The following is a 17,580-nucleotide window of genomic DNA, read 5'->3' as shown; positions in this document are numbered from 1 at the left end:
ATAATGACCAGATAATTTGTTTTTAATCATGATGTTGGTTGAGGGATAAATATTGGCCAGGACACCAGGGAGAACTTCCCTGCTCTTCTTTACATAGTGGCTGTGGGATCTCTCACATCCAGACGAGGGCAGATGGGGCCTCCCTTTAACATCTTATCAAAAAATGGCACCTTCGACAGCACAGCATTCCCTCAGTACTGCACTGGAGGTGTTAATCCAGGTTTTGTGCTGATGTCTCTGGAGTGGGACTTGAACCATGACCTTCTGACTCTGAGGCAAGAGGTGCTATCCACTGAGACATGGTAGAAGAAGGATTGCTCATAGATTGGCTCAGTTTTGATAGCACTCTTTCTGGGTCTGAAAACTGTGGATTTGAGCATCAGGGTTCTAGCAGATAATCCAGGGGAGGTCAATACTCCAATATGTACTGACAGAGGGCTGCATTGTTTGGAAGTACTGTCCTTTTTGGATTAGATATTAAGCTGAGATCCCGTCTATCGAAAGACGAGTTGGAAATTCTCTGAGTGTCGTGGTTAAAGGTTCCTCCTTCCCCCAACTTCCATCAGAAGTAGAATAACTGATTATTTATCTTTTTGCCGTTTGTGGGATGTTGATGGTGTGGAAATGATTATTTGCTAAATCTAATATACTAAGTCACTGCTTTTCAAAAAGTGTAAAGTGTTTTTTAAGATGTTTCAAGATGGAAAACGTTGTATTAATACTTGTAAATACCATGCTGAACATGTCGGGTGAGTGTAAATCCGGGCAGAATGTTGATTCGAGTGTCTGGACATATGTTTGGAATGGATATATTTAGAGATGAAACATTGGAGAATATAGACACTTTTATATTGCTCTTCTAAATTTTACCTGGGTGTATAAGCCTGTTCCCGGTCTACAGAAACCGGATTTAAAAGCACAATTGTCGGGAGCCATCTCGCAGATGCAGGCCTCCCTGGATCTGAACATTTTAAATTCTCATCCTTTTTTTTCAAATCCTTCCATGGCACTGACCATCCTTATCTTTGTAACCTCCCTCCAGCCCTACAACCCTATGAACTTTCTTTTGCATCTGTGATTTTAAATTCCTCTACCATTGACGGCTGTGCCTTCAGCTGCCTGGGCTCTAAACTCTGAAATTCCTTCCCTAAACCGTTCCGCCTCTCTACCCCTCTCTCCTCCTTTGAGATGCTCCTTAAAACCTACCCTTTGAGCAACTTTTGGTCACCTGTCCTAATATCACCTTAATAAAAACAAGAAATGCTGGAAATACTCAGCAGGTCAGGCAGCATCTGTGGAGATAGAAGCAGAGTTAACATTTCAGGTCAGTGACCCTCCTTCAGAACTGGTTTCAGGTCTCTCCACAGATGCTGCCTGACTTGCTGAGTATTTCCAGCATTTTCTGTTTTTGTTCCACAGAGTTGTGTTGGATATAACACATAAGCAGTTACTACTGAATTTTCTTCCACCATCCTTTTCAGGCAACGCATTCCAGAAAGCAAGATACATAACAATTTCTCCATTATACTAGACTACCGCATAAACAATCAACACTTTTTACTGTGGACTAAAATAATTAGACAGTTGATGTGAAAGAACAATTGTGGACCATTTCTGGATATCCTTCAAACATGGAAAAAAAAGCAAGACTTACATTTATGTAGTACCTTTTGCAACCACATGACATCCCAAAGCACTTTACAGTCAATGAAGTACTTTGAAGTATAGTTGTTGTTGTAATGTAGCAAAATGCACCAGCCTGCACACAGCAAGCTCGCACAAACAGCAATGTGATCTGTTTTTCTGATGTTGATTGAGAGTAAACATTGTCCAGGACAAACTCTCCTGCTCTTTGAAATAGTGGCGCGATTTGTTCAGCTTAGAGAGCAGTCAGGGCTTCAATTTAATATCTTGTAACAAACAGCACCTCCAGCAGTGCAGTTCTTACTCAGTACCACACCAGAATGTCAGTCTTTATTTTTGTACTCAGCCCCTAGAGTGGGACTTGAACCTGAAACCTTCTGATTTAAAAGCAAGAGTGCTATCAACTGAGCCACAACCGACACCATGCAGCACTAGCTATCGTCCAAGAGATTGCCAGAAAACACGATACATGACAATTTTTCCATTATACTAGTCTACTGCATTGTTGGTCAATTACGGAACAAGTAAAACTTTGTGATGTGGGCCAGATCTTGCTAGAGTGGAGCATCTCATGGTGTGTCCTGTTAGTTAGACTTTTTCCTGCATCCTTCAACTCGATCTTGCAGGTGATGATTTAAAATATAAACTTTCAAGCTAGGCTCTGCGCAGTCACCAGGTTCTTGCCCATCAGCTATCCGAGTTCTGATTTGTATTTTGTATTTGTTGACATTGCAGAACATTATTTCTGTGGCTATTTACTGGCAAAAAATTCTTTCAACAAAAGCTTGTATTTGTATAGCGTCTTTAAAATAGTAAAACATCCCAAGACACTTTACAGAAGTGATTATCAAACAAAATTTGACACTGAGTCACATAAGGAGATATTAGGACAGGTGACCAAAAGCTTGGTCAAAGAACTAGGTTTTAAGGACCGTCTTATAGGGGGAGAGGTAGAGAGGTGGAGATGTTTAGAGAGGGAACTTCAGAGCGTGGGGCCCAGGCAGCTGAAGGCACAGCCAACAAGGGTGGAGCGATTAAAATCAGGGATTCTCAAGAGGCCAGAATTAGATGAGTGCAGATATCTGAGGGTTGTAGGGCTGAAGATGGTTACAGAGATAGGGAAGGGTGAGTCCATGCAGGGATTTTTGTGCCTGTTAATTCTGTATGTAACATTAGAGCAGATGAATTTGTGAACTCCTCACGTCTACTTATTAATGACTCTTGTGTGTTGAATGAATGTCTTTGCTCACTATTTATTAACATGTGTGAGCTATTTTTCATAAATTATACTCATTGGTTTCAAACCCCATTACTCAATTAAAATTAATCTACACGTTATATGCAATAACAGGTGTCGGTTCGGACGTAAAATATTACTTGCGAAATAGTCGTCAAATTAGTTGCACTTACTATTGCAGAAAGATTGATTTTAAATGGCTGGATTCACTGAACAGTTTGATTAGCTTTACATAATATCACAGTTCATACATTCAAGTTTGAAAAGAATCATTTGAAGCTCGCACTGAGATATTCCATTCAGATGAATGGGGAGGTGATACCAGACGATACATTTCTGTTCCACTTTGAGTGAAGAAATTTCAACTCATTTCAGTTCAAAGTGGCCGATCACATATTATGAGACTATGACCCTGTGTTCTAGAATCCCAATCCAGGGAAAATAGCCTCTCAGCATCTACCCTGTGAAGCCTCTTAGGAATTTTATGTTGCAATGAGATCACCTCTGATTCTTTGAAACTCTGGTGAACATCAGCCTAGTTTACTCAATTTCTCCTCATAGGACAATCAGGAATCAATCTAGTGAACCTTTACTGGACTCCTTTTGAGACAAGTATATCCTTCGTTAGGAGACCAAAACTGTACATAGTACTCCAGGTGTGATCTCTCCAAGGTGCTATATAATTGCAGTATGACTTCTTTACTTTTATACTCTATACTTTGTAATAAAGGCTAACATACCATTGAGTATTCATGAGAGGACCTGATTAAGGGTATTTAATAAGCCATGCAGATCTGCTTCTGCAGAAAGTCAAGAGGGTCCAAAAATTTGTAACAGAAGGGGTGTTGTTCATAAAGTGTGACAGAAAATGTTAACCGTTTCAAAGCAAGTGCAGATGCGGGGAAGGGGAGGGGTGAGGGAGAAAAAAAGGGAAGTTCTGTGATGGGATGGAAGGCAGATGAGATTAAATGACAAAAGGGATGATGGTGCGAGGCAAAAGGAGATGGTAATGGGACAAGTAAAGAAACAAAAGATGGGTCTAGAGGAGGTGTAAATGGCAACAGCAAAAAACGGGACAGTGATTATGATCTGTTAAAGAGAGTTCATATTGCAAGTCATGATAAAACGTCGGAGACAGGATACTGCTGCACTTGAAGTTTGCACCTATTTAGTTTGTCTTCAAGAGATTTTTTAGAAGCCTGATTCAGTGCTGAATACAATCTTTAAAGCTTTGTTTTAAGTGTACACAGTTCCTTTTGTAAATCTTGCACTCACACTTAACACCTGATTGTTTGCAATCCCTGAGCACCAAATGTATTTGTCCTCAAACATCCAACAGTCACTAACATGGGGGCCAAACAGAGACCAAACTTGTGCATAGAACATGAGACCTATCTTGTACAATCACAAATGTGTGAAGACTATTTGATTGCCTGATAGTCTGAATCTGAAACTATTGTAAATAGCAGTTCCCAACTCGAATGAAAGGCTTATATCTACATGTGGTAATTTGGACTGTAGTTATATGATGACTTTGACGCAAAGTGGTCCTGAAGCACATCTAATGAAAAGGGTGAATTTTATGGCCCCCTGACATCGGGAGTCGTGGTGGGGGGCCCAGAAAATGCCTCTGGGAGAGGCCTGCCACAGGCCTCGACGCCAGGAAGGGCCAGTCCCATATTACCAGCAGCAGAGAGGCCTTGCGGCAGCCCCTCTGCTGCTCGACAACGGGAGCAGGATTTAAATATTTAAATTAACGAATTAATTACCTACCTGCTCCCGTTGGCCGTGCAGCTGCCATTTTCTGGCCGGTTGCTGGGACTCCCGCACCTTCAGATCTCCGTCCAGAGATCCGATGTGGGACACTGGTGGGGAGGCGGGAGGAAGTACGTTTTCAGGGTGGTGGGGGGGGGTGGGGAGCAGGGTGAAACCATTTTAATTGGTCTGGGGGGTGGTGGGAAGGGGTAAGGTTCAAAGTGTGTAAATTTTGGGAGGGGAGAGGTCTGGACTGCAAGGTAAGTCTTTTTTGTGGGGGGTGGGGAGGGCAAGTCAGTTGTTTTGTCATTGTGGGGGGGGGGGGGTGGTGGGAGAGGGTATTGAAACTTCTATCAAGTTTTTCCTTTTTATTTTACAGTTCCTATCACTTTAGAAATTTAAATTACTTGCAAGGGCTTGAAGCCCTTTAGAAATGGCGTCGGCGCCTGCGCAGTGGCACCGGATACCATTGCCGGAGACGGAGCACCCGCCCCCTCTACATCATCGGGAGGGGTGGTCCACCCCGGCCGTTTAATTGAGCCGCCGTGCTAAATATCGCAGCAGCTCCGCTGAGTAACTCTCGCGTGTGCACCCCGCCATTTTTGAAGCTCGCCGCTGAAAACACGAGCTGGAAAAATTCAGCCCCGGATTAGCAGCGTAACACAGTATCGTCAATTGACTCCTGAGTACAATGTGATCATCAGGTGTATCGAGTTCCAGCACAGAAGGAGGCTATTAAACACATCGTGCCTGTGCCAGCTCTTTGAAAGAGCTATCCAATTAATCCTCTGCTCTTTCCCCGTAGCACTGCACATTTTTTTCCTTTTCAAGAATTTATCCCATTCCCTTTCGAAAGTTACGATTGAATCTGCTTCCACCGCCCTTTCAGGCAGCGCATTCCAGATCCTAGCAACTCGCTGCGTAAAAAAGTTTCTCTATATTTCGACCCTGGTTCTTCTGCCAATTATTTTAATGTGTCTTTTGGTTTCCTGCCATACATGCCTGTACATAATAAATGTGTATTTATATATAATTAAAAAGTGTGAATCCCTCTGAGTATAAAGGGCCCAATTTTAACTATGTAAATGGGTGGGTTTTGAATGAGTTAAAATCTTGTCCAAACTGAGTGCTGTATAATCCAGCCTTAGTTGAAAGGATTTTCTTCAGGAAACAAAATCAAAATCGGTAATCTTTAAAACACAGAGCTGGATAGAACTAATGAGGGCCCATACCTGAGTGCTAGCCTGGTTTTCTCATTCAAATATTGACGCATCTGTTGTGCATTGCCAGCATTTTCTGATTTGGTTTCCAATTTTCAGCATTCAACATGTTTTCTCTGAGATTAATGTACAAATCCAGAATAACAGGGTTCGCCTTTTCATGCTTTCAAAAAAATGACCAATTAATCTTGGGAGGGGAGGGGGAATGGAGAGGTGCTGCTTTTTACTGGAATACACAAAATTCCCTTTTATGTTCTCTTGCGCAAGTGTTTTCAAGAAAAAATGGTTGTGTTTTATTCAGTTGAGTTGAAAACTTGTTGCAACAGGAACCAACATGAAGTCACAATTTGCTCAGCCTTAGAACAAGGAAATGGTGGTACAACATGTAACTGTCTCGCATATTGTACTCCTGTCATTACCTCAATGAAATATTTCCAGTATTCCCCAGCCCTCCCTCTCTGACCATTTATCAAAAATGTCTTTGCTAACAGGACAATGGCACAGCAATCCATGCCTCTGAGCTGAAGTGCAGTTCCCCACCGAATTACACAAGTTAAGGTAGAACTTGGTGTCTACAATACAGACTGCTGAAGTGTTTTAGAGTAGCAGAAAATTGATTTGCACCCTTGTCTTTACTTGTCCAAGACAGGTTATTGTATTAACTTTAGAACACATCATTAATCAGATAGATTAACCATTTTCTTTCTTTATTACGAACTGTTCACTGCTGAGACTGTTCCATACACAGTAGCTCGATTTGACAGCTTGACGTTCTGCTATTTTTCCACATGTGTTGACTGATTTTAAGGTATATGCCTGTAACAGCTGCAGAAGCAACTTAAAGCTGCAAAATGCAAGTTGATAGAGACATTTTTAATTATTCTTTTGACTTGAGAGGTTTTTGTGGCTGCAGAGATAGTGGATGCATTGGTTGTATTCTTCCAAAATTCCTGAGGTTCTGGAAAGTAGATTGGAAAGCTGCAATGTAACACCCCTATTCAAGAAAGGAGGAAGACAAAAAGCAGGAAACTATATAGGCCAGTTAACCGTACATCTGTCATTGGGAAAATGCTGGAATTCATTATTAAGGAAGTAGTAGCAGGACATTTAGAAAATCATAACACAATCAGGCAGTCAACATGGTTTTATGGAAGGGAAATCGTGTTTGACATTTATTCGTGTTCTTTATGGATGTAACAAGCAGGGTGGATAAAGGGGAATCAGCAGCTGCAGTGTATTTGCATTTCCAAAAGATTTTTGATAAGGTGCCACATTGGGCAGCACAGTGGCGCAGTGGTTAGCACTGCAGCCTCACAGCTCCAGCGACCTGCGTTCAGTTCTGGGTACTGCCTGTGCGGAGTTTGCAAGTTCTCCCTGTGACTGCGTGGGTTTTCTCCGGGTGCTCCGGTTTCCTCCCACAGCCAAAGACTTGCAGGTTGATAGGTAAATTGGCCATTGTAAATTGCCCCTAGTATAGGTAGGTGGTAGGGGAATTGTGGGGATGTGGTAGGAATATGCGATTAATGTAGGATTAGTATAAATGGGTGGTTGATGGTCGGCACAGACTCGGTGGGCCGAAGGGCCTGTTTCAGTGCTGTATCTCTGAATAAATAAAAATAAAATAAAAGGCCACTTAAGGGCCTCTTCCCGTCTCCACCTCAATTTAGTGGAAGGCAGAGGGGCCTACCACCGTGTGCAGACACCATCAGGTAAAGCCTGGCAGCCTCCTAGTGAGGTTGGGGTCCCTTTGGGGGAAATCCAGGGCTCGCAGAGGAGCCCCCAGCAGCAATCGTCAGCCCCCCGCCCTCCCGGGAAGACACCTGCCCACCCCCCTACCCCGTCGCCGGGGCCTGCCTGAATGGCCCTGACGACTCCGACTCCACTCATCTTTCCCGGGGTTCCGGACATCTCGATGCTGCAGGGCCTCCTGCAGTACTGGCAGTCACCACTGCTCCCAGTGGTACTGCTCGTACTGCAGAGATGCCGGCTCTCCAATTGGTTGGCAGCTCTTGGAGGCAGGAGCTCAAACCTTAAAGGGACAGCATCCCTGATGGTGGGCAGTTAATTACCAGGCCGCCATGCAATGGCTTTAGGTTCTGACTGAAGGCCGAGGCAGAGTCCCTCCTTCCTTCCAGCCCGCCACTGGGACCCCAGTTTTGAGAATCAAATGTAGCCCAAAGTATCTGCAAAGAGATAGAGATCGGTTAAGTGCGCAAAAATTTGGCAGATGGAGTATAATGTGGGAGCATGTGAGGTTGCCCACTTTGGCAGGAAAAATAGAAAATTATTTACATGGAGAGACTGCAGAATGTTGCGGGGTACAGAGGGATCTGGGTGTCCTTGTACATCAGGGTTGTCCAACCTTTTCGCATGGGGGGCTACATTACAATTTTTGTCTTACATGGGGGGCCGGTGAGACAATTTCAGAAAGATAAAGGCATTAAAAGTTTATCTTACTATTAATCAAACCAACAATAAATGTAAAATAAAAACAAAATAGTGATGGAAATACTCAGCAGGTCTGGCAGCATCTGTGGAGAGAGAAGCAAAGTTAACGTTTCAGGTCAGTGACCTTTCATCAACAACAAATGTATATTTTTGTGAAGAAGCTTTAAATGAGAATCCTAATTTATTGACTTACTTTCTCTTCACTATGTTGGACACTGACTTAGTGAGATACCTGGCATTGTTTTGCTTGCACAAGTAGTCAATGTTTGCCCACATACTTGATGTAGCAATGTGGAATATTCCAGATAGATGTCATTCTGTCAGAAGTGATCTTGATCACTCTCTCCCTCTCTCTCCCTGTGTTCCCCCCTCTCTGTGTTGTCCCCTGCCTCCCCCCCCCCCCCCCCCCCCCACTTTCTCTCTCTGTCCCCCGCTCTCTCTTTGACAGTAGATGGTTGGTCAGTTTTTTTTAAAAGATCGCAAGTCAGTTTCACAGCTGAAAAGCTGCTGTATTGGGAACAGCGGTTTCTGAACTTTAGACAGATTCGGGGTCTTCCGGCAGCCATTTAAAAAAAAAAGTCAGAACTCGCTGGAAAACCCCGAATCTGTCTAAAGTTCAGAAACCGCTGTTCCCGATACAGCAGCTGTCAGCACTGAAACTGACTTGAGATTTTTTTTTTTTTAACAGCTGGTCTGACAATGGGGAATTTCTCATCACTATTCACAGACCCCTGGCAAGGATGAGGAACTGCCTGGTACATCTGTGGGCTGGATGGCAACCTTTGGCAGGCCAGATCTTGGCCCGTGGGCTGTATGTTGGACAACCCTGTTGTACATGAATCACAAAAGGTTAGCATGCAGGTACAGCAAGTAATTAGGAAGGCAAATGGAATGTTGGCATTTATTGCAAAGGGGATTGAGTATAAAAGTAGGGAAGTCTTGCTACATTCACTCCAAGCTCCCATCCCCCTCTGATTTGGTTGGTTTTGACACGAGATACTCACCTAGGAACTGCCGTTATGAACACATTCACATAGAATTACATAGAGTCTACAGAGCAGAAACAGGCCATTTGGCTTACTGGTCCATGCTGGTGTTTATGCTCCACTCAAGCCTCCTCCCACCCTTCTTCATCTAACCCTATCAGTCGAAGAAGCATTAGGGGAGGTGACTGAAGATGTGATGGAAGACTGAGATTTTGAGGAGGCTTGTGCAGGTAGGAAGAATCAATAGTTAATTTTAAACCTGAGATTGATAGATTTTTCTCAGCTAAAGGTATTAAGGGATATGGGGCAAAGGTGGGTATATGGAGTTAGGTCACAGATCAGCCATGATCTCATTGAATGGCAGAACAGGCTCGAGGGGCTGAATGGCCTCATTCTGTTCTTATGCCCTTATGTATTTGTGGGGCAAGTAATTACAAAGTAATAGGTCTGTTTTGGTGTGGAAGACTTTTAAAGCATATAGAATTTTTTATAATTGGGAAATGAGGCATCTTCTGGCAAAGCTCTTCAATCACAAAGACAAACTGCAATCGCTTAAAAAGAAAGCCTGCCCTCAACAATAGCATCACCTTGCATTTACATAGCACCTTTAAAAGAGTGAAATGTCCCAAGATGCTTCACTGGAGCAATTATCAAACAAAATTTGACACAGAGCTACATAAGGAGATATTAGAACAGGTGACTAAAATATGGATCAAAGAGACAGGTTTTAAGGAGCATCTTAGAGTCATAGAGAGATACAGCACTGAAACAGGCCCTTCGGCCCATCTTAAAGGAGGAGAGAGCAATAGAGAGGCAGAGGGGTTTAGGGAGGGAATTCCAGAGCTTAGGGCCTAACCTCCACATCTGTGTTCCTTTGCTGTAGTCACCCTCTGATATCTCAGCTTGGAAAGGTGTTCAACAAGACATTTTAAAAAAATTTGCCTACAGTCACATGATCCAGTCGGCATACATTGTTAAATTCCTTGGGAGATACGACATCCTTGTGATGAAAATGGTACTGAGGTCTTCGCCACTGCCAAACCCCCCCTTAACTAGAAAGCAAAGTTGCTAAGCATTTCCTCATGAAGAGCCTCTTCCTAATATTGGTCACCAGGAAGGGCTTTTGTACCTTATAAGGTGCTCGATAACCATCCTCTCTTCCTGCATCTCATTTTATTCCTCAAACATTTTCTTTTCATATCTAAACGTTTTCTACCAACTGCAAACTTGGTCCCTCCAGAGCAGTGCAATTTATGAACTTATTTATTGAGGGCTATTTCCAGAAACATGTAATAGCACAAAGTGTTGGAAGTGTGCTTCAGGGGTAATCATTTCCCACCCAGTGAGCCTCTGGTTCAGGTCCATCAGCTGGTTAATTACTAAATGCGAGTGCAGCGAATGCTGAAATGGGGAATTTAGTCACAGCAGTTCCATGAAACCATAGGTTGTCTAATTCTAATACAGCATTTTCATTGGCTCAATAGATTCTTGGATTACCTTGCCTTTTAATCTTCTTTGTTCTGGCTGATGTAGATGTAGAGCAACAACTCTAATCTTACATTCAGATGGTTAAGCCAGATAACTGTGGCAGGTGTAGCACAGTGTGTTGCTGTGATGCCTTCTTCATATTTGTGACTGGGGCATCGAGTGGTTAGTCATACATTGGAGTGTTTTTAGTTTTGTGCATCAAGTATCTGCAATTCACAGTTTTTGTGGATGTGGTTTAGGATGGCTCATGAACTTTGCAGAAGCTTGAAGACAGGGATCTTCAGTATCGGGGCTTGCACTCCATTCGGATTTCGAAGATTCATTAGGGTTGAAGTCGCAGTGTTGTAGGTTAAATGTGTGGGTCCAAAAGGGCTTATGTGACTTGAAGTGGTGCTGAGGGACATTGTTGAGGTCCTGGTGGATGGGTCATGTTCTTCGATTCACTGGGCTTTCCGGAGGGTTTCGACACCACTTTGAATGGTTAGGAGGGTGATGTGTGGCAGCACAGGCAGGCTGGTTGCTGGGGTCAACTTGAGGTTTATTGTGTTACATCACATTGCAGCGTGCAGTTGGACATCAACAAGTTGAGTGTGGCTATTTCTGGTTCATACACAGTGTTACAAGGTTTTTGTTTTTGTATTAAAAGCTTAGAATTCTGTGGACATTGAGGCACCTGCAAATAGATGACATTTTTTGGATGTTTTGAAAGGAAGCTGAACTTGGACAAGGACAGGAAAGCAGACAATTTCAAGGAAACCAGCAAGGAGTTTGACCTCCCCAGAGCAACACTTTGAATGACAAGGGAGACTCTATGTCTGGACATGTGACCTATTCAGGAAGGTTGTTTTCAGTTTGGACCTTTTTAAAAAAAAACAGTGAGCTGGACAAAAAGAAGGCATTTGAAATTTGGCTTTGACCTGCCTGTCTCTGTATCTGCATCTCTTGAGAAGAAACCCTGTGTTTGAAAGGTGGCAGATTCCTGTTACCTCTTGTTTCTGAAGAACCCCTGCATCCAGTGTGGTTCTTGCTGCCTCCTGTGTTTTAAGAAATCCTGGAATCTGAAGAAATCTTCCACTACTATACCGCTGCTGTAAGACCTAAGCAGACCTGTTGCTACACCCCTGATGAAAGACCTAGGTGAAGCCTGCTGCAGTTAAATTGCCTTGAATGCCTACCCATCACAGACTGTTCGTCAACCTCACCTGGAGAGACTTCGAGTGGCATCTGACTATTCAACCCTGGGACATCTCACCAAACCGAAGAACTTCCTACCAGAACGTGACAAACTAAATTATTTTATTATTCCTTCTATTACTATGAAACAGCTGTGAACCAAAATCCTTTTCCTCCAGTTAACCAGTTTTAAAAAAATGTATGTGTGCGTGCATGAGGGCTAGGGAAATAAGGAGTTTTTTGTATATAGATTTATCTCATTAATGGTTAAGACTTAATTTATTAAGAAATAGTTAATTTTGTCGTTGATTAAAGAAACCTGATTGGTGTGATTTACCCTTGGGGCCAAATAGAGTATGGAAATTTTTGGTAAGTGGGAAATTAATTGATATGCTGTGACCTGTGAAGAAGCGGGACTGAATTAACAGTGCACTTCTCCCGCCTCAGTCATAACAACAGTACTTGGCTACAGTGTACACAAGGGTTACTAATAGAGTTCACTTGCTTTCTCTCATTGAACAACACTGAGAGTGAGAAGCAACAACACTGAGTCCTAAATTTGACAACTTTCAGCTTTGTGACCTGTGAACGTGTCCAGGTTCCCAGGTGAAGAGAAAGTGGGCTGTGAGTGGCTACCCTTTAATTACCATAACCTAATTGAAAACTCTTCATTGTCTGAAGATCTTTGACTTGAACTCCCTGTTAGTGGCTGTTATTATTTATTTGATAGAAAGACTTGCATTTGTATAGCACCTTTCAACATCTCAGCATGTTCCAATGTGTTTTACCTCCAATTAAGTACTTTTGAATCATATTCACTGTTGTAAGGTTGGAAACACAGCAGCCAATCTTTGCACAGCAAGACTCCACAAACAGCAATGTGATAATGATCAGATAATATTTTTGTGGAGTTGGTTGAGGGATAAATATTGGCCAGGACACCAGGGAGCAGTGGCGCAGTGGTTAGCACTGCAGCTTCACAGCTCCAGCGACCCGGGTTCAATTCTGGGTACTGCCTGTGTGGAGTTTGCAAGTTCTCCCTGTGTCTGCGTGGGTTTTCTCCGGGTGCTCCGGATTCCTCCCACAAGCCAAAAGACTTGCAGGTTGGTAGGTAAATTGGCCATTATAAATTGCCCCTAGTATAGGTAGGTGGTAGGGAAATATAGGGACAGGTGGGGATGTGGTAGGAATATGGGATTAGTGTAGGATTAGTATATATGGGTGGTTGATGGTCGGCACAGACTCGGTGGGCCGAAGGGCCTGTTTCAGTGCTGTATAACTAAAACTAACTCCCCTGCTGTTTGAAATAGGATCTTTTATATTCACCAGAGAGGGCAAGACAGAGCCTTGGTTCTACGTCTGACCTGAAAGATGGCACCTCCGATAGTGCAGCACTCCCTCAGTACTGCACTGGGAGTGTCAGCCTGGAATTTGTGCTGAAGCCTCTGGTACAAGTGATCTTTGCTGCTTTCACACTGCTAAGGGAGCAAAGGTAATGCACCACTGCTGGAGGTGTATCTGTTTACATGGCTTATATTGTTTATTATTTCCAGCTCATTGTGAAATAACTTTAATACCATTTAACTTGCAAAATGTTTTTTCTTTGCATTGATTTTGCCTTGTGGCATGTTTGAGCATGGTGCATTGCTGTTGAAATCTTGTGCTTGCTGGTTTGTCACATGATTTGAACTTTTGTATGAATCAGATGGATAGATTTTGTGTACTGAGGGATATAGGGATAGTACAGGAAGGTGGAGTTGAGCTGGATGATCAGCCGTGATCTTATTAAATGGCAGAGCATTCTCGAAGGGCTGAATGGCCTACTCCAGCTACTATTTCCTATGTTTTTATGTTTTAAACTGATGAGAAATGAGAAACCTTGATCACCCAAGTAAACCTGATTTGCGTGGTGTTGACTGTAAAATGTATTTTGGCGTTAAGGAGCTGATGTTCGCTGCCATAAGCATCAGCGCCTGGGGAGTCCTCGAGACCAGATGTTTTAGAGAACTGGTAACTCCAAAAAGGGGTGGGTGGAAGGAGAGATACACAGAGCACATTTCCCCCTTCAGGCAGATAAGAGTTCAGCCTAAAACTTCGTGACTTTGTTCACCTGAATGACGAGAGTTCAGGACTCCACCCTGTCGGAACACAGACAAGGCTTCACGCTCGCCTTGTGTGAGCTGCTTTGCTGAATGGATTGTGTTGGGGAAGAAACACCAGCAATGACTCCCGACTGTGGGAGGGGAGCACGGTGAAAAAGGAGCTGCGCCTTTGATGAATATTTCATCTGAATTTATGTTTTATTTTTAAATTCTTGATCAGTAAAGTAGAAAGGGTAAGTACCTCTCAAACCATGTTGTGCGATTGTCTCTCCTGTCTTCACGGTTTGAATTTTTGAGTTGCATCTCCAGAGTTAGTGGAGTCTTTGTTCTCTGCTTTTGTTAAACATTCAAAGGCTTTCTCCCCCCTCTGGGATTACACCAGAGTTGGTGTTGCAGTTTTGTGTTCTTTCTACCCTCCCATGTCCAACATTTGCAAACTATGCTTATCTGAAATCACCTTTGTCTTGAACCGACACCCCTCCTAGTGGTCATTCTGTTTAATTCGGTTACTTACAGTTTCTCAAATTATACATTAAGAAAATAGGCAAAACTTTTTGATTCTTGAACCCTGGTCCCAGAAAGGTTTATTTTTGTTCCCCGCCAGTTTTACTTGCCCCTTAATGAAACTGCCCTTTTTGGACCTACCTCCTTCCTTTCAACATTCCCTTGCTGAGAGGGGTTGCAGGTGAGCTGGTCTCCCGGTCTGTATCAATGCTGCCTGCTTGGAAATGTGCAAATGATTGTCTGACTATGTGACATAATAAAACAGAAACTGCTGGGAATGCCCAGCAGGTCAGGCAGCCTTTGCGAGGAGAGAGAGAGAAACCGAGTTCACGTTTTAGGTCTGTATGACCCTTCCTCAGAACTGGAAAATGCTAACAGGTTTTAAATCAGTACCAAGACAGGGAAAGGAGTGGGGAGGAGAGGAAAGGACTAGGATTTACTATGCTTCTCTTCCCCTCCCCCTTGTGATCAACTCTCTCATTCTTTAAGCCGCTCCTTACAACTTACCTCTTTGACCAAGCTTTTGGCCACCTGACCTATTTGTCCCTCATGTGGTTTGTGTCAAATTTCATCTGATAACGCTCCTGTGAAGCACTTGGGATGTTTTTGCTATGTCAAAGGTGCTATAAAAATGCAAATTATTGTGGTTGATGTACACTTGGAGTTTTCCTCTTGTGATGCCCTGGCTATGATCAGGAATTTGCATTGTCGGGGAAGCACACTGCCGGCTGCCTGCTACCTTTTCCTCTAGTACCGTACAATGAGAGAGCCTCCCTTCACTCCCATATTCTGGCGAAATATGCCTCCACTAATTCTTAAGGACTTGTGTCACTTTGTATTTTACATCAGACTTCCAGAGAAAATTAAGTGTGAAACCACAGTGACTCCTTCAGAGCTTTAAAAAAAACACATTAGTAAGTTTGAAAAATATATTTTTGTCAGATTTTAGTCCATCTGTTTCCTTATTAATGTCATTTTTTGATTAGATTAGATGCACTTTAAAGCTGACAAGTAGTAGTTAAATTGTTAGAAACCATAAGTGAGAGTTGATTAGATGTAATATGTGGTAATTAAAGTTAATGTGTTTGAAGTGCAAATTACATCTCAGGGCTAAAAGGAGCAAAATTCATTTGATAATTTATCTTGCTCATTATCAAAGCCACATTCTTTTATGTATTTAGTGCAATTTTGTGACAGATGCCACATTCTTCAATTTATGTCACCTCCTTCTGGTGTGAGTGTGTTCTTAAAAAATTAAACTGATCTAATTACAAATTGAAATGCCAAATAATTGTCTGACTGCCAGAGCTAATACTATTTTGTTGCCAAAAATGCCAAAGTCTGTGATTTAAAAAAAGACACGGACTGATCCTTTAAGTTCAGCACCTTCCAGGACAAAGCAGCACATTTGAGCAGCAGCCCATCCACCATCTTAAACATTCACTCCCTCCACCACTGGCACACTGTGGCAAGATGCATTACATTAATTTGCCAAAGCTGCTTTGACAGTACCTTCCAAACCCATGACCTCTACCACCTAGAAGACAAGGGCGCGTGGGAACACCAGGATTTTCAAGTAATATTTCACTGTTCCTTCATTGTCACTGGATCAAAATACTGGAACAACCTACCTAACAGCACTGTGGGTGTACTGACACCACAAGGATTGCAGCAGTTCAAGAAGGCAGCTCACCACTGCCTTCGCAAGGGAAATCAGGGTTGGGCAATAAATGCTGGCCTTGCCAGCGAGGTCCACATTCCATTAATGAATAAATAAAAAAGCAGGGGAGATCCACAGTTTTCCCTGCAGTGCATAGCTTTATTGCCCCAATGTTTGGACATTTAGCAACTTCATAACCACACAAAAATGGAGTTTAGTTTAGTTTAGTTTAGAGATACAGCACTGAAACAGGCCCTTCGGCCCACCGAGTCTGTGCCGACCATCAACCACCCATTTATACTAATCCTACTAATTCCATATTCCTACCACACCCCCACCTGTCCCTATATTTCCCTACCACCTACCTATACTAGGGGCAATTTATAATGGCCAATTTACCTATCAACCTACAAGTCTTTGGCATGTGGGAGGAAACCGGAGCACCCGGAGGAAACCCACGCAGACACAGGGAGAACTTGCAAACTCCACACAGGCAGTACCCAGAATTGAACCTGGGTCGCTGGAGCTGTGAGGCTGCGGTGCTAACCACTGCGCCACTGTGCCGCCCCATTGTGCAAATGTTTTGCCAGTTTAAGGGAGCCTGTTATAATGCCAATGTAGGGACCGTCCTTCATGTTTGTGCCACGTCTAGCAGTTTAGATCCATGCACTGATCAGTGGAGCCATGCATGTCTGTAGACCCAATGCATGAAGCATGCTTTCTTTTTGACAACCTATTGAACATGAGACAGCTTCCTTTTTGGTGTTAGCTGTGACTTAGCGGGTAGTGCTGTTGCTCCAGTGTTGGTAGGTCATGGGTTCACTCCAGTGACTTGAACACAAGATCTAGGATTGCACTCCCAGTCCAATACTGAAGGATTGCTACATTGTCAGATGCCCTCTCATGCGGATGTAAGTGACTCCATGGAACCATTCAAAGAGCAGGGGGAATTCTCCCTGGTGTCCTGGCCAATATTTATGCCTCAACTAACATCATTAAAAGTAGATTATTTGGTCATCATCTTATTGCTGTTTTGAGAGCTTCCTGTGTGCAAATTGGCTGCTGTGTTTCTTACATCACAACAGCTACACTTCAAAAAGTACCTCATTGACTGTAAAGCATTTTGGAATATCTCAAGGGCATGAAAGGCATTATATAAATGAAAGTTCGTCTTTCTTTAGACAGGAACACTCTGAAATGGGCAGTATAAAAACACCATTGTCTGACCATCGATCATGTTCTTGTTTGTGGGAGCTTGCTGTATGTAAATTGGCCACCATATTTGTTACCTTACATTACAACAGTGACTACACTTCAAAGAAAAAGCCACTTCATTGGCTGTGAAGTTTCCTCCCGGCTGATG

General features: G+C 43.0%; 1 protein-coding gene across 3 annotated transcripts in view; it reads left to right on the top strand.

The window, feature by feature from the left end:
• Window positions 1-17,580, top strand: part of LOC137369417 (coronin-2A-like) — a 176,903-nt gene that overhangs the window by 116,204 nt on the left and 43,119 nt on the right. Inside the window, exon 1 of one of the 3 annotated variants that reach the window (XM_068030604.1) lies at window positions 14,104-14,286. The exons of the other annotated variants lie outside the window; for them this stretch is intronic. The gene's annotated coding sequence lies outside the window, so the exon portion shown is untranslated. Of the gene's footprint in view, window positions 1-14,103; window positions 14,287-17,580 lie in introns of those variants that run through there. 3 annotated transcript variants of the gene reach the window in all.

Source organism: Heterodontus francisci, chromosome 4, assembly GCF_036365525.1.
Source record: "Heterodontus francisci isolate sHetFra1 chromosome 4, sHetFra1.hap1, whole genome shotgun sequence".
In the NCBI taxonomy this organism is placed as follows: domain Eukaryota; kingdom Metazoa; phylum Chordata; class Chondrichthyes; order Heterodontiformes; family Heterodontidae; genus Heterodontus; species Heterodontus francisci.
Note: the sequence above shows the minus strand (reverse complement) of the source record. Positions and strands in the feature narration are given on the sequence as shown.